General features: G+C 43.3%; 1 protein-coding gene across 6 annotated transcripts in view; it reads left to right on the top strand.

Annotated features, from left to right (window-relative positions):
* The window catches only part of Foxp1 (forkhead box P1), a 480,479-nt gene that overhangs the window by 94,820 nt on the left and 359,958 nt on the right, over positions 1-25,701 (top strand). For 5 of the 6 annotated variants that reach the window (XM_013513674.1, XM_013513677.1, XM_013513676.1 and 2 more), the window contains one exon: positions 22,236-22,330. The exons of the other annotated variant lie outside the window; for it this stretch is intronic. The gene's annotated coding sequence lies outside the window, so the exon portion shown is untranslated. The remainder of the gene's footprint in view (positions 1-22,235; positions 22,331-25,701) is intronic. 6 annotated transcript variants of the gene reach the window in all.

The raw sequence follows: 25,701 nt of genomic DNA on the forward strand, positions 1-25,701 counted from the left end.
AGTCTTTACTAGTTGAACATCCCTTATCTGAAAATCTGAAATGTGAACTGATTCAAAATTTCAAACTTCTTGCAGGTAATATTATTAGCATGTAGCATTTTCAGATTTGGGGGCATTTGGGATTTCAGGTTTTTAGATTAGGGATGGTCAGCCTGTATTATTATTCACAGATCACAATACAGATGAGGAAACTTGAGTCTTTGAAAGGTTTTATGATCTACCCACGGCATACAGGAGTGAGGCGGAATGAGATTTCAAATGAGACTCTGTGACTCAGGAACCAGCATTCTGAAAGATACCTACCAGGCCAGCAGGCACAGCCAGGGTTTAACATAGGAGTCTGCTGGCCAGAGCTGTGCTCTGGGATAATTCATCTGTCATCGTTTTGTGGAGTTGGAGTGAGAAGCCCAGGTTGGCAGAGGACGTTGTGATGGTTTCGAAGAGTGGCCATGAGAGGTACTTGAGCGGGTCGGAAAGGCTGTGGTGAAGGGGTCCTAGTCGGAAAGGCTGTGGTGAAGGGGTCCTAGTTCTTAACTTCTGGGGCACCTTTGGTGTAACAGATATAAATGAGAGGGACAGGTGGATCGGTGTTCCCGGCATTTGCTGACAGAGAAGGAGAGAGGGCCGGGTGGGAAGGGATGCGATGAGGTTTGGCTGCTAATATCTGGCAGTCTTTCAGGGAGATTATGAAATCCATGCTGAACTGGAAGAAGGCAGGCTGGGCTGGAGCTGTGGATTTGAAGGCATGGAAGCTGGTGTAGAGAGACGGGTATAGCGCGTGAGGAGGGGAAGAAAGAGTAGATGGAGACAGAGCCCAGGATATAATCAGCCTTATGAAATACAGAAAAAAAAATCTTTCTGCACGTTGAAGATGACAGATTTGTAGACCATGCTTCAGACACATAGCTATACATATTCATATTTGTATACATATTCATGTACATATTTATATATGTATTCCTATATACATTCATATGTATTACTTTGTGTATTTGTATATGTATCTTATTCATGAGCATGCGCTGTTCTCTTCAGCTCACATATGTACTCTTGGGAGCCTTTCCCACCTCACTTAGCGAGGGAGGAGAGGAAGGGTGGGCGAGGCGACAGTCCCTCCCGCCAGCAGCAGCCGACTGGGGCGGATTCTGTTCCATGTCACTGCAGCTCTGCGTGGTAAAGGGAAGATGGGTTTGCTTGTAGTGAATGTGAGGTTCAGGCCAACACATGCAATTTCATGCCCCCCAAAACACATTCCAGCACAGAAGCCTGGCAGCCTTGAGTGCTCCAGTAAATATTTAATAATTATAGTAAGATTTCACCAATTCCGCCAGATTACTATCATTTTGTTGGGAAATAAGGGGTAGGAGTGTGGTCAATAAATGCGTTGACGTTCATTTGGGATGAGATTTCTGTCCTTCGAACATCAGCTCCTCTGTGACCATGGATGTGAGGAGCTCATGGCTCGCAGAGCCGATGGAGGCTGGGGTTAAGGACATTTTCCCTTCCCCGTGCGCCTTCCTGGTTGCCGGGAGGTGAGCAGTGAAGACACCCAGGTCTGTAATGTCTTGGCTTCTTTTGCTGCCAAAGAAATACTGTTTTATTGCTAGGCCTGGTGTGTACTGAATGAAGAGATGAGAAGGTGCCCTTTTCTTTTTCAGACACCACTGTTTCTTTTTTCAGAATTCTAGAAAGCTTTCCCACGTGAGTAGCCTTCAGCTTTTCTTTGTTGATCCCTTCCATGGCCAGTTCCTAGGGGGTCAGAATTGTTTGGGACACCTTAAAATTAAAAAACACTCAGTGCTACCCACTCTTTTAATGCCACCGATGTGAAATTTGTGTGATTGCTGTCTTTACATTTGGTGATTCTTGTTTTTGTTTTTTTGTTTTTTTAAAAAAACCATAGGGCCAAATTCTGCAGGTTTTCACACTGCTTTAACTTGGCTCGTCATTCCCATTTCTCCCTGGAATCTCCAGCTGGGCCTCTTACTGAGGCTTTCATTCTGTTTGAGAAGTCGTCAATGGAGATCACTCTGACTTGTGGGAGTCTAGAAAAGCTGGTTGGGCCTCTGTCTGCCCCATGTCGGAGTCCCACTGAGAACCCCTGCAGGCTGTGTTTCATGGGCAGTTTTCGTAAAGAACGCATGCTATTTCCACTTCCCATTGCTATTCTGTCCTCTCCTCTTGGAGAGGGAATTTAGTTTCCTGTAATTGGTTTCCACTCAAATCAAAGAGTACTGAAGTTCAGGGAGTTGTAGAAAGTTTGCTTTAAGGAAATTTAGAATGAGGTGGTCAGCAGCCTTATGGTTTTTGTTTGTTTGTTTGTGGCTTTGGATACTGGGGATTGAACCCAGGGCCTTTGCAGTGAGCTACATCCCCTACCCTGTTTGTTTGCTTGCCTGCCTGCCTGTGTGTCCCTTCCCTCCTTCTTTCTTTCCTTCCTTCCTTTTTTCCTTCCTTCCTTCTTTCCTTCTTTCCTTCTTTCCTTCTTTCCTTCTTTCCTTCCTTCCTTCCTTCCTTCCTTACTTTGAGACAGGGTCCAATTTGCTATTGCCTAGGCTAGGCTTGAACTTGGCATTCTCCTGCCTCAGCCTTCGGAGTAGCTGTAACTACACGTGGGTGCCACCATGCCTAGCTAATGTCCTTGTTCTTACAGGAAAAGTATGTTTCTATTTGCCATGCACAGGTGGCCTGGAAGAGCTTTCTTTGTAGTTTATGACTCCAAGCTGCATGATCATCCTCTCTTCTCTCATCTACCTTTTTATTTTAGTTTTAAGAGTAGTCTTTACTTTTTAAAAGTATGCTCATCACAGGAAACAAACACAAGAAACAGTGAACAAAGTCATTCACAGTCATAAACAGCTTAGTTGTATGTGTTCTCATAGGTCCTGCATCTTGCTTGCCATTTCTCTCCTGTGACTTACTTGTGTTTCTTAAAAACAGTAATTTAGCTGGGCGTGGTGATGCACACTGTAATCTCAGCAATGGAGAGGGTGAGGCATCAGGATTGCTGTGAGTTGGAGGCCAGCCTGGGCTACACAGTGAGTTCAAGGTCAACCTGAACTATACAGCAAGATACTCTCTCAAAAGCAAAAACAAACCCAGCAGTTCGTCTTTCTTGGTCTCACCTTCTTCTACTGAGGCAGGTTCTTCAGGGGTCTTGTCCCCTGTTCCAGCTTCCACACCTCGGAGGAGCTGATGGCTCTTAGGACCATCTTTCACCTGCATATTCTTAAACAGGGACAGCGTATCCTTTCCCTATACTCCTTCGGGCCTAAACTTAATGGAAAACAGGACTGCTTTGCACAAGCCTTACCAGGATTTTATTCTGTCCTTAGTCAAATCCACCATACTCCATTCATTCAACCACTTCTCTTTCATCAGTCAGATAGGTTGACTGAAGGTCCACCCTACATAGCAGCAATTTCTTAGTGATACTTACTTTCTTATACTTAGCTGGCAAGTGTCATCTGCAAAAACCCCCAAATTGCAACCTCATAACGTTTTATTTGTGCTGTTGATCACTTAATCTTCCGTATAAAGTTAAACACTTTGTCTAGCCCCCCTCCCATATTGGGGATTGATCCCAGGACCTTTGCACTTTCAGAGTGTTGGAATTACAGGTGTGTTTCACCATGGCCAGCTGGCCTCAGCATGTCTTGATAATGTGTCTAGGGAATTCAGCCACAGACTGAAAATATTCAAAAATGAACACAGACAGTGGTGAACACATAACAGACGTTTTTCCTTGTCTGTATTCCGCAAACGATATAGTATTACAACTGTTTATGTAACGCTTACATTGTATTAAGTATTCTAAGTAGCCTCGTGATGATATAAAATGTTGCATAAGAAATTGTGCGTAGATTCTAGCACATACTATGCCACTTTATATGAGGGACTTGAGCATCCAAATATTTTGGTGTCTGTAGGAGTGTTAGAATAGCCCCCCAGGGGGTGACAGTGACACGGTCTTTAATCAAGTCTTCTGACATAATGAATTGTCTCCTTGGCCCTAGTTAAGGATGCTAGTGAAATGGTTAAGGAATGCCTTTCGATGCAGAGCTAGCTGCAAGTATTTGCTGTTTGTTAGTGAGCCACTTGGAGCTGGCTCATCTCGTGTCATGGTGCTGTAATGTCAGCCAGGGAGGCTATCTTCTAATTAGTTGAGGAACATCAGGCAATTTCCTGGTCTTGTTATCTTTCACAGTTCTCACAGCGATATACCTGCCCTGGGGTTGCAAAACTCTGAAGAAAAAACAAAGCAAAACAAAAAAACGCACGCCAAGCTTTAAGTGCGCACATACCGGTTGTTTTATGTTTCCTAGTACCCACGTCTAAAAGTTTAGAATTCATTTTTCATCAGAGCAGTGGCTCCCAAAAGGTATGGTTCCCAAATTCTAGAAGACATAGAGAGTTAGGAAATGGAATCAGGGGAATTTTTAGTGTTTAAGTCAGAATGAGTTTAGTTATACACAACAGAAGGTCCATTCCAGACAGATTTCCAACAGTATAACCGGCTTACTAAAGAGGCTACAGGAGAGATTTGAGCCAGGTCTCACTCTGCTTTGTTTTCCGTAGTGTTGACTTATCTTCACACTGGTTTTGTTTATGGTCTTACGATGAGTCCTAGCAACTGCTAGGCTGAAGATTTCCTTGACGGTGTCCAGTAAAAGAAAGGAAAAGAGAATTCTAAGATTTTTCACAAAAATTCTGGACACCCTAACTGGACGGGTTTCTGAGACATGCCACATCCCCCTCTGGCTGGACAAAAGGAATATGTTAGTTGGTACATCCTGAGTGATGTGTTCCTACCATAAGGATGTGGTGGGGCCAGCTGTCCAAGAACCTCATGATTCTGTAATGGTCATTTGGCCCTGTTTGAAGAGGGTGTGGTGGAACAGAGTTGAAGGGCACAGCTTCTACTGTTCATTGAATTGAGCTATGTTTGTATTTTTAAAAGCCTAAAGCCAATTCAGTCATTTGTATGAGATGACTTCTGGGGTTAACCACATGTCAGGCTCCTTGGCTTTTAGGCATAAATATTTTAATCCATGAGCTCTGATGGCCAGTGTGGTAGATCTTCCCTATAAATTACCATAATTCTTAATAAATAAATGTTAGTTGGTAGAATCTTCCAGAACTTAGCATCTCTCTGTGTTTGTAGGAATGCCTACAATTTAACAGAAGTTGTTCTTTGTGGTTTTAAAAAATCAGGAGTCTCTTGTTGCAGGCTTAATAGCAGATAAAACTCAATGTAATTTTGCCTAAGAAATGATGATCAGTTCAAATACTGTACAGATGTGGAAAAAATGAGTTTCAGTTGTACTAGTTTTGTTTCTAAAATCTCAAATTCGGCATTTCAGGCTCTTTTATTTTCAGATATGTTAAGTTTTAAGTTTTGCTATCATGTTTTAAAAACATTAATCATATGGAAAGAAAAAGATGATGAATTTTAACACTACTGCGATAGTGTCTATGATTCAACAGCAAAAATTGTTGTCAGTGGAACCACCAAAAACCAGTTCTCCCTTGGGGAAAAATGCTTAGTCGAAAGGCCTCAGAAGAGATACATATTCACTCAGAGTAATGAGAGACAAACATGGTCTTGTGAGATTGTTTTATAAAATGAAATGTCTAAAAAGAGTGTAGTCAAACTGTTGGGAAAATTTCATTGTTAAAGAGTAAACACTGCCTATCAAACACGGAAGAGTTGATAGTGTTGTCAGTGGCAATATGAACTGATTTCTGAGATGCAGAAAGTGTTGCGGGGTGGTGAGTTTTGGAAAGATTTCCACCAGAGGGAAGCGGGAAGCAAAGGGAGCCTTCGTGAATCACACTGGATGTGATACCAGCGCAGCACAATATTTGCTGCGAAGCCTTTGACCTAGACTCATGCTGGATGCTTTGGCCTTGTGCTATTGTTTTACAAGACTTACACAATGTTGGTTGTATTGGACCGACTGCTTTCCCCATTGCCAGACTAGGAACCTTGGCCAGCGTGTCAGGGTCTTGTGGTTGTAAAATAAGAACCTGCTGCTCCCCGTGATGAGGCTGGCCAAGCTGATGTTCTTGGGTAGCCTTTCTGACCTTCCGTCCACTAGGGGTCCACATTTCAGACTCCATTCTGACCTTAGAAGACAGATTGCTGCGGCTGGATGTCTTATTTACATAGTCTGTAGTTTCTGTCCCAGCGCCTCCCTTGCCTGCCCCCTTGTTCTTGGTTCATCACTTTTCACACTTTGCGGAGGTCAGGTATTCCTTATGCTTTTGCTTATATTGTTCATGATTTTGATCTAAATACCGCCCACATTTTCCTTCTATATCCTTCAAATTCCCATTCCTTCTGAGACTGTAAGACAGTCTGCTTAGAAAGGAGCCTCTACCTTAATCCTTAAAGAAAAAATGGTATCAGTTGCTTGATAATAGCTGGCTGGTAACCGCAGACACACACTATAAAGGACAAGCAGTAGTGTCTGTCTTAGGGGCCAGGAGACTATAAAGGCCAACCAGTAAATATTTTTGGCTTCACAGGCCGTATAGTTACTGTCACAGCTACTTAACTCTGCCATCGTTGCCCCAAATCAGCAAGAAGCAATATGTAAATGAGTAGAAATGGCTGCGTCCCAGCAAAACTTTAGAATTACAGAAGTTGGATGTTCATGTAATTTTTTGATGTTAGGAAATATTAATCTTCTTTGGGTTTTCCCCCCAATCATTTGAAAGTATAAAATCTATTTTAAATTCATGAGCTGCATGCCGATTAGCAGCCCACCAGGTTTGGCTACAGGCTATAATTTGCCCTGGCCTGATTCTCTCTAACTGAAGGTATGGAGCTGGAGGGGTCTGTCTGTGTTAAAAACGGACTTAGTATATATTAGGTGTTCGTCCAGCACCAGGATGTGGCTTTATCCTTAATGTAATTGGAAAAGTTGAAACAGATTTGGAAAAACACCTTCCACATGATTCAGTTCAGTGACTTTGTGCTGTGTTCGCCATCTAAAATCACCTTACTGATTGAACTCTAGAACTTGAGGAAATGCTGTTTGTCCTACCCAGTTTTCCTCCTAACATTCTTGAAGATGTGGATATGAATTGCTTGTCAGTGAAGTGAGAAGCGGAGGGAGAGTTTTCTAGAAACTGCAATGACTAGTGAAGGGAGAGAAGGTGAAATAATAGCTGTTATATTATTTTGTTATTTATTTATTTATTTATTTATTTATTTATCTTTATTTATTTATTTATTTATTTATTTATAACCCAGGAGCAAAAATAGCTGAAGGAAGAAAAGACCTTGGGACATCAGGAGCTTGCAAAAAACATAAATATTTGCCAATTAATTCTTGGTCTTCTTTTCTGTTTCTGATAGTTTTGGTTAGAACATAGTGTATAATACTGTACATAATCAATACCTTCTTTGGTATTTCTGTTGTTTTATTATGTTCTGGAAGTTTCAAAAGTTAGTGGCTCCTCTCTGCTGGCAAAAGAGAGAAGGAAACATAGTAACTCAGAGTAGCACCTCTGTATCTAGCCACTTTCTGTCATTCTATGTTGTGGATCATTTGAGGTTCAATGTTAGGTAAGGCTGGTTTATTTATTTTTGACCTGTACTCTGTTTTGCACACAGTTTTGACAGGAATCCAGGAACTGTTTGTTGGCAAAATTCTGTGTTAAAAAGGCAGAATCAATGTGACTTTATTTCATAATTTAAGATAGAAAAGTGAGGATGCAAAAATGGAGATGATTACAGTATTCTAATGTTGTGCTTTGTATTCTTATAGACAGAAACAACAAATCCTAGGAAAATATGATCTTCCATAGCAGAAAAGGATTTCTATATCACATTCACAGGGTCACAGTGATTACCGTTACCTGTAAAATAATCTGTCTTGATGTTACTAGCTCCAAAAATATTTTTAATTTCAAAACAGCCTCTTAAAACAAAGTTGTTTTTCCAAGTTGCATTACTTTCCAGAATCAACATGAGCAAGGAAACCTTATACCAGGAGTATTAGCCGGTAAGTTCTAAAGTTTGGTGATATATCTGTTAAATAATTACCCAAGTTGAGAAAAAAGATCTGGTTTCCAGTTCTAGTTTAGCTACTTAGTAACTTCGTGACCTTGGGAAAATTATTTAATATTTTAAGTCTCAATTTTCTCATCTGAAAACAGAGGTGAAAAAACACCTACCTCATTGTAGGAACTGAAAATGCTATAGTTTATCAGGAACCTTTGGGTTACATGATTATGCAAAGTAGTTCTTAACACAGTGTATGGTACATAAAAATAATTTTCCATGTATATGATATGTGTGTAGTTAACTAAATAAACATACTTCAGTCCATGTATCAACTCCCCACAATAAGTGTAATGGTTATGTACTGCAAACATACCAAAAAATAAAAATAAAATATATTTCAGCATATTACAGTTTTGCTGGTGGTCTAAATAAAGTATTAGAGGACATTTAATCAGGGGTCAGAGGGACTTTAACTGTCCATGTCCCCTCCCCACATCAAGATGTGATGTCCTGTTTAAAAGAACCCTGTGTTCTGAAGTTCGTGTAGCAAGCCAGCATTTGACCATGGCTGAATCTTTGTGGCCCTCTGGACTCCTTGTAAAGTTGCTCAAACTGGGGAAACATTGACTCACGTTTTAACACCCGAGCATCAGTTCAGTGGCACTTGTTCCCTCTGTTGCCATTTAGTTTTTTTCTCCAGTTTTTATTAATATAGCGAATGAAAAGGGTGAAGCATCTATTCCTTATTTCACTCACTTTCAAGTTTCTGTTAGTAAAGGAACAAATATGACACGTATCATCTTGATAACTCTGTCTCCCCTCCTTTCTCTGCCTTTACCATTTTAAAATGTCTTACATCTGTTTCTGCACATGGACAATGTCCATGACCTATGACAGTCAGACTCCAGGTCTATCATTCTCAGGTTCTGTCCGAGATGAAAGAGGTGCATGCTGCGATGCTGCTGAAGGGTCGGGAGGAAAAGCTTAAAGTTAAGCTAAGAACCAATTTATATGAAGTTGGAAATTGAAGATGGTCTTGTTGTTTCTCTGTATGCCATGCATAACTCGCTACTTGGACTGTTTGGGGTTTGTGGGTCACAGATCGGTTCCTGGTTGGTAGTTCTGTGAACTGGCTGAGTCAGGATTGGAAACCAGATTTTTTTCCCAACTTGGGTGATTCCTTAACAATTTACAGCACCATTGCTTTTGGACATATTAACCAGTATGCCTGGTAATTTTAGGGTATGGGCTTTAAAACACAGTTGGGAACTGTAAGCACTAAGTAGTAAGGCAAACATATCATTGAAGTTATCACTGTAAATTGACCCAGTGGGGACAAGAGACATATTTATCTTGTTCCAAGGGCAGAGTGCTTTAGTAGAGAAGCTATTGATGTGGCACCAGACCACATCACTTCTGCCTTCTGGGCCTTAGTTTACTTGTCTGGAAGATTGGATTAATCTTACCTCAGTAGTTTGTTAAGTTCGAATGACAGAGCTGACATTAAATGGTTTAGTGGTATTTCAGAATGTTGACATCGCCCGTTAAATGCCACCTGGTGTAGTCTTTGAAATACACGTTTGGGAAGCTTCACCCTCCACCACTTCCCCCTGTTTGGGGTACTAGCGACCGTCTATGCTTCTAAGGATGGTTCTCCGGCATTTGAGGGCCACAGATTTTAGTTTCCAGGCCACGGATCTTACATCAGACTATCTTAAATTACCTTTTTTTAAAAAAATTGTGTCCCTGTTATAATTAGATGTAACCTTTTTCGAAGCTATAAAAATTTAATAAATTTTCATTTTAAAAGTGAACACCTCGCTGTCACCCTGAAATAGTTCCAAGTCTACTTTTCTAAAGTCACCTTCCCCATCGAGAGCTTTTTGCTTTGTGAACAGCGAGAACAAGTGATTTTGCCTGCTTCGCCTCTTCATGCTGTGGTGCTTATTTCCAGATGTGAAACTGGTTCTACTTGGAGATACCAAGATTTCGTTTCCTCCGCTGTTGCAGTTTGGAGTGTATCCTTGTACTCTTTCTTCTTTACTTGGAGATATGTCTACATTCTCAGATATGGGACAGTTAGGACTTAGTTTCAGTGTGCTAGGCTGAGAATTCGCTTGAAACTGGCTTTTAGTTACGGCTCTGTAGAGTTTTACATCTCCCAAGGTAAGATATATAGAATACAGAAATGCAGAATTAAGACAAAAGGTAGCAGATTACACATCATTAAATGACACCAAAGTCATATACTATTTCTTTCTCTTATCAGACTTTTTGGTCTGTCTAAATTCGAGCTGTTTCTCTCCCCAGGCCAACTGTTAGTTTTCCAGTGGATTTATCCGAGGAGAATTACAAGAGAAACCCTTGGGAATTCCTTCTTAGAGCCAGCATAGAGCCTGAGCAGTTCTTTCCTTCAGTATATGGAGATCAGGAATCAAAAGCTCTTCCTCCCCTTTCCTCCCTTTCGTTCTCTTTTGCTCTCCCTTTCCTTCCTTCTTCCCTCCCTCCCATATCCTCTCTCTGTATTTCCTAGTGCTCCCCATCCCTGAATTTTAGAATCATCTCCCTGAATTTTAGAGTCATCTACTGATGTGCTAACAGATTCCTTTTTCTCTTCCTAGTCCATAGCTTTAATTTCAGGGGGGCTTTTAACTCTTGAAATGACTGGAGTTTCTTCTAAAGCATATTAGCTAGGAGAAAAGTTTTGTAATAGGGAGAAGGACAGGTAGCCTTCTTGATCAAGATGCTAACATTTAGGTATAGAAATGGCCAATGAACACAGAAAGAAATGAAAGTAAAAATACTGTTGAAGCCAACTTTGATACCATTGCCTGTCTCTTCAAAGAGTACCAGAAAGGCTATAGCTGTGTGATTTGCTTATGGAGTGGTATCTCCAGCTCTACAAAAATGGCAAAGACATAATGGTAGACTCAGGTTATGGTATTTGGATAGTGGCACCATAGTAACTTTTCAGCTATTTGGTACCTGCAACACTTTTGGACTTCAGATTTTCATTTTCTGACTAGTCTGTGTCTTATAGAATGAGAATTGTTAAACTACGTGCACAAGAGACTCTTGTCTTAATAGCATATGTACAAAAATACTTCTGTGTTTTACTGGAAGTTACTCTATTCTATCTATACCCTTTATGGATGTTCCCTGCTGAGAAAGCATTCTAGAAATGGATGTCAACCAAGGGAGATGCATTCATTCCATACGTTTTCTAATTTCAAAAAATGTACACCGTCAATATTTTTTCTTAATTGAACAGTTTGTTGAACAGACGGGTGCTTTAATTATGGTGGTCTAAATTTACACACATTGCAGTGGTATTTTGCTACATTAATTACCTTACTTGTCAAGAGTAACAGGTAATTACTACATCAACTCACCCTCCTGCGGGTAGATGGAAACATAACTTTATTTGAACAGATACAACAAAACAGAGTGTAGCCATCCCATATCTCAACTTTCCCTGAGGGATGGCACTTTGCCTAGCACTGGTTTTGTGATGAACCGGGAGCAGGAGGAGATGGGCTCACCTTCTCACCTGCCCACCTGAGGCACAGGTCTACAGACATTCAGGCTCTCTGTGTGTGCGAAACCACAGAGAACCTTTGAGATAACTGAGTGTATCCTCTCACTCCCTAGAAAGGTTTCCCAGAGGACGTGTGACTTTCCCAAGGCTACACCAAAAATCAGTCTGTGCAGACCAGGAATCAGCACCACTTTTACCCCTTTGTGAAGCAGAGTGCATTTTAATGATCTTCATTGCAATTATAGCAAAATCTTTTGGTGTAGTAAAATCTGAATATTCATTCACTTCATCTTCCTCATCTGAACTTCTAACCAATGCTTTGGCTGCCTTACAAAGAGTATTTATCCTATATTCTGTGGAACTGCCAGGTACAACTCATGTCATTTGATTTCCTCTCCAGTGTACTAGTGTCAGCTTTTATGACAGGTTGTGCTAAAATTCTACTTTAACATGTTTTTTTTTAAGGCGTGAACATTTTGGAGCATGTAGTATGCCCTTTGCAAAATCATGCAGCATTAACTTGCCTGGTTGCCATGGTATAGAAAGAAAAGATTCTGTCAACTTTTAGGTGTGTGCTGAATATACTCAATGACATAATTCGGGCATACTATCTTAAAAGGCTTTGTCCCCTTTTTTAGTCAAACACCTGTGATAAAACTACAAACTGTGGTTAACATACAACACTTACAAGTGATTTTGCAGAGTCGTCCAAGGTGGAGGAGCTCAACTTACGGAGAACTACAGGTAGAACCGACCTTTCTTTTTACACCTGGAAGGAGTGGGCGGCATGGGAAAGAGGTGAAGGAGTCTGGGTTAAGAGCCCCACCCTGCAGACACTGTGTCAGGTGGCATGCAGGGGACATGTGGGCCACTTGGGGTGTTTGGGGATCGTGAGCCAGAATATCTTTCAGCCTTCAATCCATTTCAATTTCTGATTCTTGAAATCCCAGCAGAGAGACATCAATTCTGTCATTTTTGTCTGGTCACATGCAATTGCAAGTCACTCGGGGATCTGTAACTTGTTATGTTATAGCTTCAGGGGATTTTCCCCCTTTTTTCTTTACTTTTCTGAATGGAAGGGTAGCAAAGGATAATTCGATTGTGTAATTCCCCCAAGTATCTACTGGTGACAGCCATGCTGCAGACAGCAGGCTGAGCGTGCACAGCAGGGATGACCCAGGCCTTGCACACGGGGCTCAGCTTCTCGCAGGGGGAAGCACAGAGACACATGGAAAGAAGAGGGAAGATACCACACACCTTGGGAGACCACGTAGTCTGGTCAGGGAAGGGTGCTTGGAAAGGAGGACTTGTGATTTCAGACCTAAGCTCAAGGGTGATCTCCGTACACAGAGTGCCAGAGGACTGACTTTCCTTGCTGAAGTGAGACAAGGCAGTGCCTCAGGGTTTGCTGCAGGGCCAGTGCCTGGGGAGTGCAAAACCTGCCTGGCTCTGGGTGGCTTCCCGGTTAGGGGTAGGGATAAGCGATGAGGATGCTGGAGAAGAGATTCCAGATGTCTGCAGAGCCCTGTGCCGTGGCATAGGGCTGGCCTGCAATCTCAGGAGTTTCTTAGAGCAGCTGCCTCACGGGAGAGGCTGAGGTGCTGACCCTTGAGGTCAGCCTGGACACTTTGGAACAGACTGCTTTTGAGACGGCTCCTCAGCTGGTCCCAGCCAGGAGAAGCCCATCTCTGCAGGGCATGGATGCAGGGGTGTGCTCGTGTAGGCTGGAAGCCTGAAACCTCCGAGATGGTCCTCATGGCTGGTGTCTGACCATGGCCACAGCAGCAGCACCTGGCATGGGTTTCAAGTTTCAGTTGTCTGTCCTCACTGCAGCCTTAGTGAATCAGAAGTACTGTGGTTGGGCCTCGTAATCCTGCTCTAGTGAGCTTAAATGAATGAATATGTAGCTAAAAAAATATATTGAGGATATATGTAAACTACATGTGTGGTATCTATATGGCATTCATACGTACATACACAGATTACATCTCTGTATCTGTACATATCCTGCTAAGGTGCTGGGACTGTGCTCAGATTTCAAGACCTCTTGACTCATCTCCAGGAGTGCTGGGGTTACAGGTGTGCACCACTAGGCTTGGTTCCAAGTCACATTTTTGAAGCCCTTGTAGAAGGCGGAAGTCTGGTCGTGTAAGGGCCTGGTAGGAGCCGTCCACATGATCTCTGCATCCTCGCCAGGGCCCCAGCTCCCTCCCACTCAGTCACCTTTCATCTCATGCCCTGCAGATCGTTTCTTCCGTGAAGCCTTGTCTGACCCCTGTGTTCAGGTCGAATCTCCGTGTTAATCATCCCCATGTGCGTTTGTTGGTGTTTCCTGGGAGGTTGGGCTTGCCGAGGGCAGAGACCTCATTTGTCTCGATTTCAAGCTCTATTGCATGTCAAACATAGTTTCTAGTGCATGGAAGGTGTTGAGAAATAACTGACCAGTGGATGCTTTCCTTCAGAGTTATCAGTCGTTCTGTTCAGCAGCTGCACATTACTAGAAGAAGTGGTGGTGGTCAGTCCTGAAAGGGAGATGCACAGAATATTAAGACATGGCCACATGGGTCATAGCAGGAGAAGCAGAGGCCAAGGCAGAGCTCAGCTTCTATTTAAGGTAGATTCTAATGAGGGCTGTGATGTGGCATGAAGGATCTTAGTCAGGATGTGTTAAACTAGCTGCTGTGACGACCCACAGATTTTGGTAGCCTGATCTAATAAAGGTCCGTGTTGTGCTGACTCTTGTTAATGCATATCTGTTGAACCTCCTCCATCTGGTACTTGTCACACAGACTGTAGGCTTTCCATTGTCCCTTGGCAAGACAAATGGGGTCCAGCTGTCTTCCCGTCAGACTTAGAAGTGGTGCACCTTGCTTCTGCTCAAATCCCGTTGTGCAGGTATCAGCCGCATGGCCCCAACAGAAATGCCATGGAGAATGGGCAGTTTAACCTTCTTGTGTGGCCAGAAAGAGGAAGATGGAATGGAATTAGTTAGCATGCCATGGTGTCACACATTGTGTGGCTTGGTTTTACCTACTGAGTGTGGTCAGAGCAAAGCATAATGCCTCCCATTTTTGTAGCCTCCTCAGAGATAAATGCCCTTGTCCTCCCAGGGACCAAGAAGAGAAGGAGCCTGCAGCTGTATGTAACTTTTGCATGCCACAAGACGATGTGTTCCATTTACAGTCCCATTAAGAGCTGGTCCTCCTCCATGGTCAGCGCCCAGGTTGTTGATGGGCTGACTCTAGCCGGCCCTTCTTCTACCATCCAAGAAATGTTGCATGGGCATTGTGACTCCCTGATTCTATCAGCACGGCTCTCTAGGGGTTATCCCTTCCCCTGTTTGTGTGCTGCAGTTGGTGCTGCGTCTGGTCTCCTGAAGTTTGCAGCCCTGGGGGTAAGGGGGTGCTTCTGAGCATGACCTGGCCCATTGCCACTTGTCATTGCTAGGGACTTGCCTAGAACCATTGTTACGTCATAAGGAGAAAACGGAAATTACTTTCGGACTTCCACCTTTTGCTGACTCATCTGTTCATTTTCATCCAGAAAATAATTTGAGAGATTGTTTATGATATTCTTAAGTGGAGGAAATACGTCATTGGATGATGCACTTCATGATGCATTTTTTTTTTCTTTTTTTTTTAAATAAGAGAGGGATATTGTTTGTTGTTTCCCCGTTGCGGTGCTGATCGTGGTCATTCTCAGAATAGGAGCCGAATTTTTCATCTGGTCCTTGGCTTCCTGCTTCCCTCCCTCCCATTCTCACCACCTGGGACACGGGCTCAGTGAGGACAGTGGCAGAGCCAGCGATGTGTGGTTACACTGGAGGCCAGAGAGGTGTGCGCAGCCCAGGTCCTGCAGGGCTGTGCACCTCATCAGAGAGCTTTTGCTCTCTCAGGTCTTACATCCTAAGGGTACTAGGAGCCACTGAGAGCCTACGAGGAGGTATGAAGCTGTGTGTGTGCGTGTGTGTGCGTGTGTGTGTGCGTGTGTGTGCGTGTGTGTGCGTGTGTGTGTGGAGAGATAGTGATAAATGAGGACCACACATATCATGTGTTTCTGGCCTTGGCAGGAGCCTCCGTAGGAGAGGTCAAGAGGGAGGAGAGCCTGGTGCTTCTCCCGGCTGGCCGGGGCCTTCTCTCCTCCCTCCTCCTGCCCACACCTTGCCTGTCAGGTGCTCACCATCCTGCCTTCAAACAAGCAGTGTATTTGGGGTAAATATGTTTGAAATGCCGAGCTTTGTGATCAAGATGCATTTGGTTTTTAATGAGCAAATGACTCCGAATTGTTTGAAGTTATTAAAAGACAAATTGTTGTGTGCCATCGTGGAAGAAGGGAAAAGGAGAAAGTATAATTTTGTGCAAAGCAATTTATTTACAGCTATAATCTACAAGCAAACAACCTCTTTAAACAAGATCATTTCATTCCTTTTAAAGGATTGAAGTAAAAAACATCTAATTTACGGAATCTCATTAAGATGACTTTAGAAAGTAAGGTGGCCTGTTCAGTTGCTTCAAGGAATGTTAATGGACTGCACAAGATGGTGTGAAGACTGTACTTGGGACAGGAGAGATGACATAAATCTCTGCTCCTGGGGCACCTCCGGTCTGCAGAAAAGGCAGTGTAGACCCATTAGCGCAGTAATACTTTTTAAAGATCACACAACTTTTTCAAATTGTATAAGGAGTATTTTAGAAGTGACTTTGTTTTAGAAACTCTGGAAAGCAAAAAAAAAAAATTTTTTTTTCAATACCAGGAATCGAGCTCATTTTTTTTTTTTTAAAGGAAAAAAATATCTAATCCAATCCCTATAGGATACTTTTTACAAATTTATCTTCTCTTTTCTTTAGTGGTGCATATTTCTACACACTTGACAATTACTGCAGATAAACTTTTTATGTCACACTAAAGCAAGCATATGCACACATTTCTCCATTTGCAGTATCATTCTTAATGATTGTAAAATACTCTTTTGTCAGACTGGACTATCATTTACTTGCTTTTGCTCTGTTTTGATTGACGTGTTAGGTAAAACAGGTTCATAAAATTCATTCATTTCATATCTCAAGTCATCTTGTACTCTTTCCTGCTATGGTAAAACATAAATGGGAAACTAAGATTCCTTTACAAAATTATTTCTCCATGTATTTCTGAGCTTTGCCCCCTTTCCACATAAAACCCAAATCCTTGTTATGGTTACTTTTACATTCTTGGGGGAATAATGGGGGGAAGTATTTGATATGTTTTTTCTGGCATTTTCAGTCATTGGACATGTAGCTCCTACCTTGAAATTGTTTAACAAAGAACATCCCCCAAATCCAAGAAAACTGTTTGGTTTTAATTTAGAGAGACTTCATGCCTGACTTTGAAACTTTTAAAGGATATTATTTTGGCTTTACAGCATTCACTCTTGTACTGATCTTTTAAATTATGTGTTATTTATTTTGCTGCCTTTTCAAAAAAAGTCCCTAATATAAATTCACCTTGAAGCTTTAAGGTAACTGTTACCTATAATACCTCAACACAGGGCCTTGACCATGCCCACAGAAGGGCACTCCAGCTTTTCTTTTTTTTGCAAGTACTATTTGGATTTCTGCTCATAATGGCTCAGGGTGTGGTTGGTGCTCTGTGTGAGTGTAAGAGCCCTTTGGAAGGTGGCATTGGGTGGGAAGAATAAATTTGGTGGACATGGAGTCCTACCAGCTGTCATCTCTTGAAACTCTGGCAGGTGAAAGCTGCTCCCCTTAATATCTGCAGTATATTCCTGGCAATCACACATCTTGAGGGAAAACGCTAACCAGAACCTATTTCCCCTTGTTTTACATAGGAAAAAGATTACAGTGTGTTATGTGTGAATATGCAGAATGCCCATTTTTGTAAGGCAGCAGTTGGTAAATTATGATCTGTGGGCCTTGTTGTTTTTGTAAATAAAGTTTTATTGGAACACAACTACACCCATTTGTTTACATATAGTCCCTGAGTCCTTTCCTGCTATAATGGCAGAGCTAAGCAGTTCTGATAGTGAACTTGTGACTGCAAAACCTGATGTGTTCACTGTGGTTTCTTTCATAGAAAAGTTTGCCAACTGGTTTTAAAAAACATGGCATGTAGTAAAATGCTTTATATATTAACAAAAGGGATATAAAAATGTTCAAAACGTTGATTACTCACCAGCTCATGTAGTCTCAGTATACATTTGTTTTGTTCGACATGTAGCTTTCTTTTTTAAAAATCACCAAGAGCATCTGAGACGCACCCGCTTTGTTACTGCCTTTTCAAAACCTCTGCAGAACTTTCTGACACTCTATTGTCTGTGATGCAGCTTACCACCTTCCCCCTCACAAATTTTGTTTAAACTGGCTTAAATTTGGAGGAGATTGTAAAAAAATTTTTTTTCGTAAGAAACAGTTAGAATTTTGTATTTGGAAATAAACATTTTCTCTAAAGGTTGGAGGTTAAAGGCCAGGGTGCAAATGTCAGCTGGGTTCTCGATCAGTGGCATCTGCTTATATTTCTCCTCTTAGCAGCTCTGTCTTCTTGTCCATAAAGGGGGTGTTGGACTTTCTCCCCAGGCTTTGTGAAGATTGAGGACATGACTGATATATTTTAAGAAAACATTAGCTGTTGATTCTCTTCCATTTCTCTTTCTTTAGCTTAGTGTGAGAAGGTATTACTTCTAACAACAAAATATCTTCAGTAATTTTTCCAAATTTAAACTGTTTATGCATACTTAGGGCTGTCCAGAGACACATGTACAAGGCGGGGAGAAATTAGATAGGTGTGTGTAGTATTCGAGTCAGAGATACTGGGCTGGGGTGTAGCTGCATCGTAGAGCACGTGTGTCATGTGCATGAGGCCCTGGGCTCAGTTCTCAGCAACCAAGCCATGCCAAACCACACCTCCCCCAAAAGCATGAGTGCTGGGAGGTATAACTCAGTGTAGAGTGCGAGGCCTGGATTCAGTACCCACTACTACTACCACCACCAGCACCACACATACATACACACATGGCGTGGAGGGCAGAGGGAGACAGAGGTACTGGCAGCTGTAGCAGACATGCCTGAGTCAGTCCTGCCCCCGTGCAGGTTTACTTCTCAGGCCCCTCCCACTCGCCCAGGTTGTTGAGGATGGTGCTCTTAGTGTCTCTGCTCTGGGTTCTCAGGGACATAGGCTTATTATGTCCAGTGATTCCACTGTCTTCAGGAGCTAGGTGTCCTCTGCTGGATCCCTGGGCCTATGACCATGGGAGGAGAGAGGGCCTCGGGATAGCACAGGTGGCTTGAGGATCAGAAGGAAAGTGGTGGACACTGGCTTGCCACAACTTGGTCACAATGCCAGCTTGGTGTCCAGGACGAAGAAACAGATTGGATGATATCTACACCTGTGGCTACAGACTGAGCGTGTTTTCTTTGAGAATTATGAAAGACAAATGGGGATCATAAAGAAATGGTCCAGAGATGTTGATCATCTGTGAACCTGTCCACAGTGAGAACCCATGGAAATAGCAGTGTTTAGAGACAGTCATACTTGTTTGGAGCAGTTTACCTGGATACTTGTTTAAATATGTTTTAAAAATTAACCTGCAGTCTGAATCTGCTTGCCCCATGTTGTGTACCATTTAGGCATTTTGGTGGTCTAAAATTACAGTTCTATCTCAAGCAAGTTTAGAAATACATACTTAAGAAATGTTGTATGCAGTGACATTTTCATTCCCAAGGTGATCTGCGTGGCCTTATATTTATTTTGCTTTTTTCTGAAATCAGAAGTCATTTTTAGTATTGAGTAGATTTCTTTATCTAGGTGCCATATAGAATGTTTGTGGAAATACTACCACAGTTATTTAATTCGAATTGCACATTCTATAATGAACTCCATCAGAAGCATTTTCAATTTTTCAATACCTCTAATAGATCTAAGCCTACCTTTTAAAAAGTTATTCATTTTAAATTATGATTATATGAATATTTTAGGATTATAATCCTCATAAAATGAAGGACAAAATTCATCATACCAAAATAGAAATTTAAAATAGAACTTGATTACAAGATTTAGTGGAATAGAAACAAGATATATGAAAGGATAGTTAAACACTTTTTAGAAAACCCTCCACAGTGCAGTTTAACAATAGTTTTGGGGAAAAAACCCACAACGCTATTTATTGATGATCTTGAAGATCATTTTTCATTCAGTGTAATAAAACTTTTGTAAGGTTGAAACAGCATGTTAAACCTAGCCTTTTGGTCACCCTGTGCAAAAACTAATTTAAAAATATGCAGTCACATTCCTAAAATTAGTTACATTTATTTCAGATAGAAACTGTTCCTGACCATATTATGATCCAGGGGTGTTGGTCAAAAAATTAAGTTCATCCAGGGATGTGTGTGATTAAAAATATTCCTTTTCCTTGTCTTGATTCTGATAGCCTTCCCTCCTACCTGTCACTTTGTCCTTGATGATATTTGAGGCAGAAAACAAGTTGAGTTGACTAGATTTGTTTTCTAATCAGCCACTCCTTATTTTTCCCTGTTGCTTCTTTGTTATATTAAAGTTTGAATTTACTATTCATGAAACACATTTTAATCAGTGACCATATCAGACAAATGGAGGCTAAGCGCTGGTTAGTATGTTGGAAATAAACACGAGGGCTCTCATTAATGTTGCTGTCTGAATAATTAGTCGAGCATCGAGTCCTATGCCGCCGTGAAAGCAAGCCGGCTCCTCGCTGGAAAGACAGGCTGACAGCCGCGTCTGGAGCACGGTCATTAGTGGGCCCAGCCATCAATGTCACGTTATTGTGTCAAATTAGTTAGTGTCCCCTTAGCAGAGAAACCAGACCTACAAATTATCCTCCTCCATCCCTGGAAACTGTGTTTGCAAAACCTGCGATCAAGTGTGAGCAAATTATTCACATGGCTCATAAATTAACTAGTTTACAGGCTTATAACATTTTACAAGTAGATAATAAAGGATGGAAAAGTTTTCCAATTGCTTTGCCCTGCTGTGAGGGCTGTGACCGGCCATTGTGTCTTCGGGGAGCACTCAGCTGAGAGTTTTTTGTTAAGAGGAGCAACTTGGGGTATCAGAACGAATATTTGGCAATCTCGGACCTAGAAGGAAGCCAGTGTAGATCCACTGAAGGCCATATAATTAACTTTGCTATCTCATTACTCCGATAAATCTCTGACAGTGGCCTTCTTTCTTGTGGTGCCAGTTACTCATTAATGAGTTCACCCATTAGGTTTGAACGATTACAGCCTCTACCAGTTGAATTATCTTTACAAATATTTTCATATTCTTAAGCTGCTTTGTTGAAAAGGACTAAGGCCAACATGGCACATCTTGTAAGAATGAAAAATCTCAAGCCGTGATCGAGTAGCTGTTGATGCGCACCTGACAGTTGGTGTCTAGAGAACAGTCTGGTCAAACCTGGCCTGAATCCACCCCTCGTCTAGACAAGACACTCATCAAGATCACCCTCTCTGAACTCTTGCTGAGCGCTGCTTGATAGACAGCCCACAGAGTTTCGGGAGATGTGTGACTATTCAAATCACAAACCTCTGTACAGCATACATCTCCTTTTCAGTTTCGACTTCTCCGGTTGATTAGGCTAGAAAACATGTACATTCATAGAATATTGCCTGCGTTTACCATTGAAAGAGGGTGACCCCCTCCCCTCCTCTCCCCTAGAGAGCTCGTGGTGTCTTCTGGTTCTCTAATTCTGTTTTCCCATACTAGAGAGAGGCCCTTCTGTAGTCTCCAGGGCCCTAGGGGTGGCAATGTCCTCTCGGGGATCTGTGCAGAGACCTGGCATGGGAAGCCAGCCGTGCTCCCGACAGCTATTCGCAAAACCTTTCTGAAAGTGCCCAGGAATGAGTTGACTAATCTGTCAGCAACTTCAACTTACTCGGAATTGCATTTGGTAAATATTCTACTAATAACCCAACTACACCGTGAAAGCGTGCAGCCTCAGCACACCGCGCGCCATCTCCAGGAGGCACGTATCGGAGCTTCCTCCTGTCTCTGAGACGCAGCTGGAAGCGAAGTTGCCCACTGCGCAAGTGAGCCTGTGTGCTCCAGGGACTGGAGGAGCTGGGCTGCCTTCTTGGGCCTATGGGTGAGCTGCTCCTGCCGCTCCTGCTGGGTGCAGAGAGGCCACGGGACAAGGCCCAAAGCAGAGCCATCACTTTAGACGCTTGCGCCTTCTTGCTGTTATTTCTCACGATGTGTTAGCACTGTATTCTGAGAACTTGTCCTAAAACATAGGGAGTTATGAGCCAGGCATGGTGGCACATGCATATAATTCGACACTCTCTGAGGCTGAGGCAGGGAGAGTGCAAGTGGGATGCCAGCCTGAGCGTCTTAGTGGGTCACCTGTCTCTCAAAAGGGTAGGGGGCCTGGGGAGTATAGCTTGGTGCTAAGGCACTGAGTTCAGTTCCCAGCACTGAAAATAAAAGACATTAAAGGGCCAAACTTTTAGAGTGCATACCAGTTTCTTTGGTGTGTGAAGTTCTTCGTCCTTCTAGTGTATGTGCTTAGCCTTCAAGCCTGGGTCGAATGCCGGCCCCAGGAAGGAAGAGACGCTTAGTTCATGTGTGGGCAAGGCAGCCCGGGCTCATGGGTCCACGTTGCTTTTGAAGCATCACCGTCTGCTCTTCTAACCTCTCTTCTCTTTCTGCTTGCAGTGTCCCTCTGTGTGTCGCAGTCCTGTGCTGTTGTGTATGCCCCCTGCCAGTGACCCCAGGCTTTTTATGGCTGTGAGACACATTCGAAGTTCACGGTAAGTGGTGATACCTGAGGTTATGCACTACACTGTCTCTACAGGAGACAGAGTGGTGGCCTCGGCCATCCCCGGGAGTGAGGGGACCGTCTCAGCATCAGGCACTGACCTTGCAGCTAGCAGGTGCATAAGTGTTGCCCGCTTCACGTCAGCTGTGTGGCTCTCCAGGGTGGGATCTGTCACTTGGACCCTGTTTCTAGGAAGCTGGCCTAAAGCAGGGTTGGCAGTCTGTGTGCAAAGGGCCCGATAGTAAATGCAGTCACCCTTCTGGGTCACACGATCTCACTTGCAGGTAGGCCCCTCTGCTGTTTCGTTGTAGAAGTAGCCACAGGTCGTTCACACACAAGTGAGTGCCACTGCATCCCAGTGAAACTGGGTGTACAGACGCTGGCAGTGAGCCCTGTCTGATTTACAGGCTTTGGTTTCCTGCCCCTAGTCTGGTACAGCCCAGGCAGATATGAGACCTGTAAACCTGACTGTTCATTGGGTTCCAGTCACTCTGACCTTGAGAAAAGAATCTGGAAGAAGCAGGAATGAAAAAAAACACCTAGATAGCCAGGTGTGGTGTCACATGCCTGTGATCCCGGCACTCTGGGAGGCTGAGGCAGGAGGCTTGCAAGCTCAAGCTCAGCCTGGGCAGCATAGCAACTTACTGAGACCCTGTCTCAAAAAATAATAAAAGGTCTATGGCTGCAGCTCAGTGTGAAGGCCCTGGGTTCAGGCCCCAGGATTGCAAAAATGAAAGTACCAGCGGGCAGAGTGCAGTTCTGAGGGTGGAACTAGATGACAGGTGTGCAGGGCTACAACACTTCAGAAGCCCCTCACCCACATAGCCGGTAGCTTGTCACGGGCCCCCTCTGGGTCCCCAGTGCTGCGCTGCCTTCTTCCCCTTTTTGATCGCACGGGGCATGCACGGGTTCCGTGAGTGTGAGGAAGACTCTCTCATTTCCTGAGTCATGTGGCTTGGCTGTCTGTCCCTTCTGTTTGACAGTTGATAGACAAGCTGTTGAAATGTCTTTTGAGTATCAAATACGGAAGGAGGGATAAACCAGTAGCTTATGGTGGGCTAAAGATCAAATGCCAATGCAGAATGATTACATTTCCTTTAATCATCAGAATCTGAGGGTGCTTTAAGATCTCCTACCTTTAACATTGACCTTAATAAATAGTAATGCTTTGAGTGTCTGCGACTACGTTTGAATTTCACAAGTCTTGCATGTCAAAACATAGAGACAGGCTAGCAAATATGCTTCCCTGGGCTAGCAGTATTAATTAGGAAGCAAAGCCATACTGCAACAAATGGCTTGGGAATAAAAGGGTAATCAGAATCCCAATTCACAAATTTTGCCTTTTTTTTTTTTTTTTTTTTTTTTTTTGCAGAAAATTGTAGTGCACTCTTAGAGATACTTTCATATTGTTGTAACATCTCAGAATTATTTTCTAATGACAGACATCACTATATAGGCATCAAATGTTATTTATATAGTCTCATAAAAGACATTTGAGGAGAGTAGTTTGTGCTTTCTATTTTTCTGCTCAGCCTGTTGAAGAAGTACATTGCTTCATCCTCAAGGTCATATTGTGGTTGCTGCCTCTCCAGCCATTGCCCCTATACTCTGAAAGGAAGAGGTAGAGATGCAAGAGACAAAAAGAGCCGCCCTCACAACTAAGGCAGGCCCCTTTAAAGAGCTTTCTTTGAACTCTTTTTTTTGACTTATTCTGACATCTCACTAGCCATGCCTAACTATAAGGACATATGTGAAAGTGTCAAGTCTAAGAAATGGGGCTGGGGATGTAGCTCAGTGGTATAAGTGCTTGCCTGGCAAGCCTGAGGTCATGAGTTCAATTCCTGGTACCCAAAGGAAAAAAAAAAAAAAAAAAAGAAATGGTAACTTCTGGATTCTAGCGCTAAGGAAGAGAGGCTGTAGTTGTGGTTACTTATACAAAATCACAGTGTTGATTTTTACTGCATGTTTGGTTTATATTTATTCTCAGTGAATACCTACTGCCTTCTGTTGACTTGTGTCTTGTTTGAATTTTACATGCTAGGATTTCAGCCTGTTTGATTTTTGATGGATGTGTATCTCAGGAAACACATTAGGACCATAATATTCTTACTGAAAGTGCCGTGACAAAGCTGAGAAATAGTTATTTTTCTCGAGGGAGCCATGTGCTGAAGTCCAAGCTCCTGAGCTTGCAGATGCTTTTCCTCCCTCGTGGGTGTGACCTCTCCAACACGATGCTGGACAGCCGGGTCCCGGTGGCGGGAGACTCATTCTCAGCGCGGGCCTCCCCGGCCTGTGCAGGTGGCGCTGCTGCTGGCTCCGCGCTGTCCTTCTGTCCTTACGTGGACTGGGGAATGGTCCATCACTCTCCACCCTAGGTGCCTGCCCGCGCTATTCCCACACTTTGCTGCTAGGTCACCTGGGAGCAGGTGACAAGTTCACCCGGCCCTGGCCAAGTGTTCTGTCCCAGGTTGCCCTGTCAGTGTAAGATGTGAGAACTCCCAGCTCTCAGAATGAACAGGAGACTTCCTGGTGGTCTCTAAGGCCTTCTCCACCAGCTGCAACCTGTGTGGGGTATCCCTGAAACACAGCATGCTTGGTGTGTTCCCAGAATCTGATTGATCGCCTGCTGTGGATACGCTGGTAGCGTGGTTAGTACTGTCTGCTTTGAAGTTCAGTTGGCCTAGATTCACAGGGTACCTTTTCCGCTTAGGGCTCAGCAGCCCTCGGTGACGGGGTGAATTACTTAATGTTCCTGGGAAGTGGGGCTAGAAATGGAGCCGCTATACCTGGGCATACTGGCACGCCTGTAATCCCAGTAGTCTGGGAGGCTGAGGCAGGAGGATGGAAAGTTTGAGGATAGTCTGGGTGAGCTAATGAGACCCTGTTTCAAAAGAAAAAAAAAATACAAAGGGGCTAGGGATGGAGCTCATGTAAAGGCCTTGGTTTCAGTCCCTCATACAAAAAAGTCAGTTCACTAAGGCGTCAGTGAGAAGATGCTAGTAGTGCCAGGATTACGCTGGTGCCAGGATTGCGCTGGCCCCGGGTGATAAGGAGGAAACCCTTGTTTTTGGCCTGGTTTTGCGAGCACAGCCTGCGGGGGGGACCTTGATGCCAGTCTCAGGCCGCGGCCGCCCTCGTCTCTGCTTGCAGAGCTGCGCTCGGTCCCACGGGCGGCTCCCCCAGAGGTGCAGGTCTTTTCTCCTTGCGTTCTCACTCAGCCTGTGGGCCTGCCTCACAAGCAGAACCGTTAACTGCTTTCAAGTTGGTATTGCTGATGATAATCAGAAACTGGAGGTTTTGCCGTGATGTCGATCTTGTGCGTGTGCCCAGCCTGCCCCGTGCTGACTCTGCAGGGCGGGCCTC

The sequence above is a fragment of the Chinchilla lanigera genome, unplaced genomic scaffold (genome assembly GCF_000276665.1).
Source record: "Chinchilla lanigera isolate Chin_1 unplaced genomic scaffold, ChiLan1.0 scaffold00020, whole genome shotgun sequence".
In the NCBI taxonomy this organism is placed as follows: domain Eukaryota; kingdom Metazoa; phylum Chordata; class Mammalia; order Rodentia; family Chinchillidae; genus Chinchilla; species Chinchilla lanigera.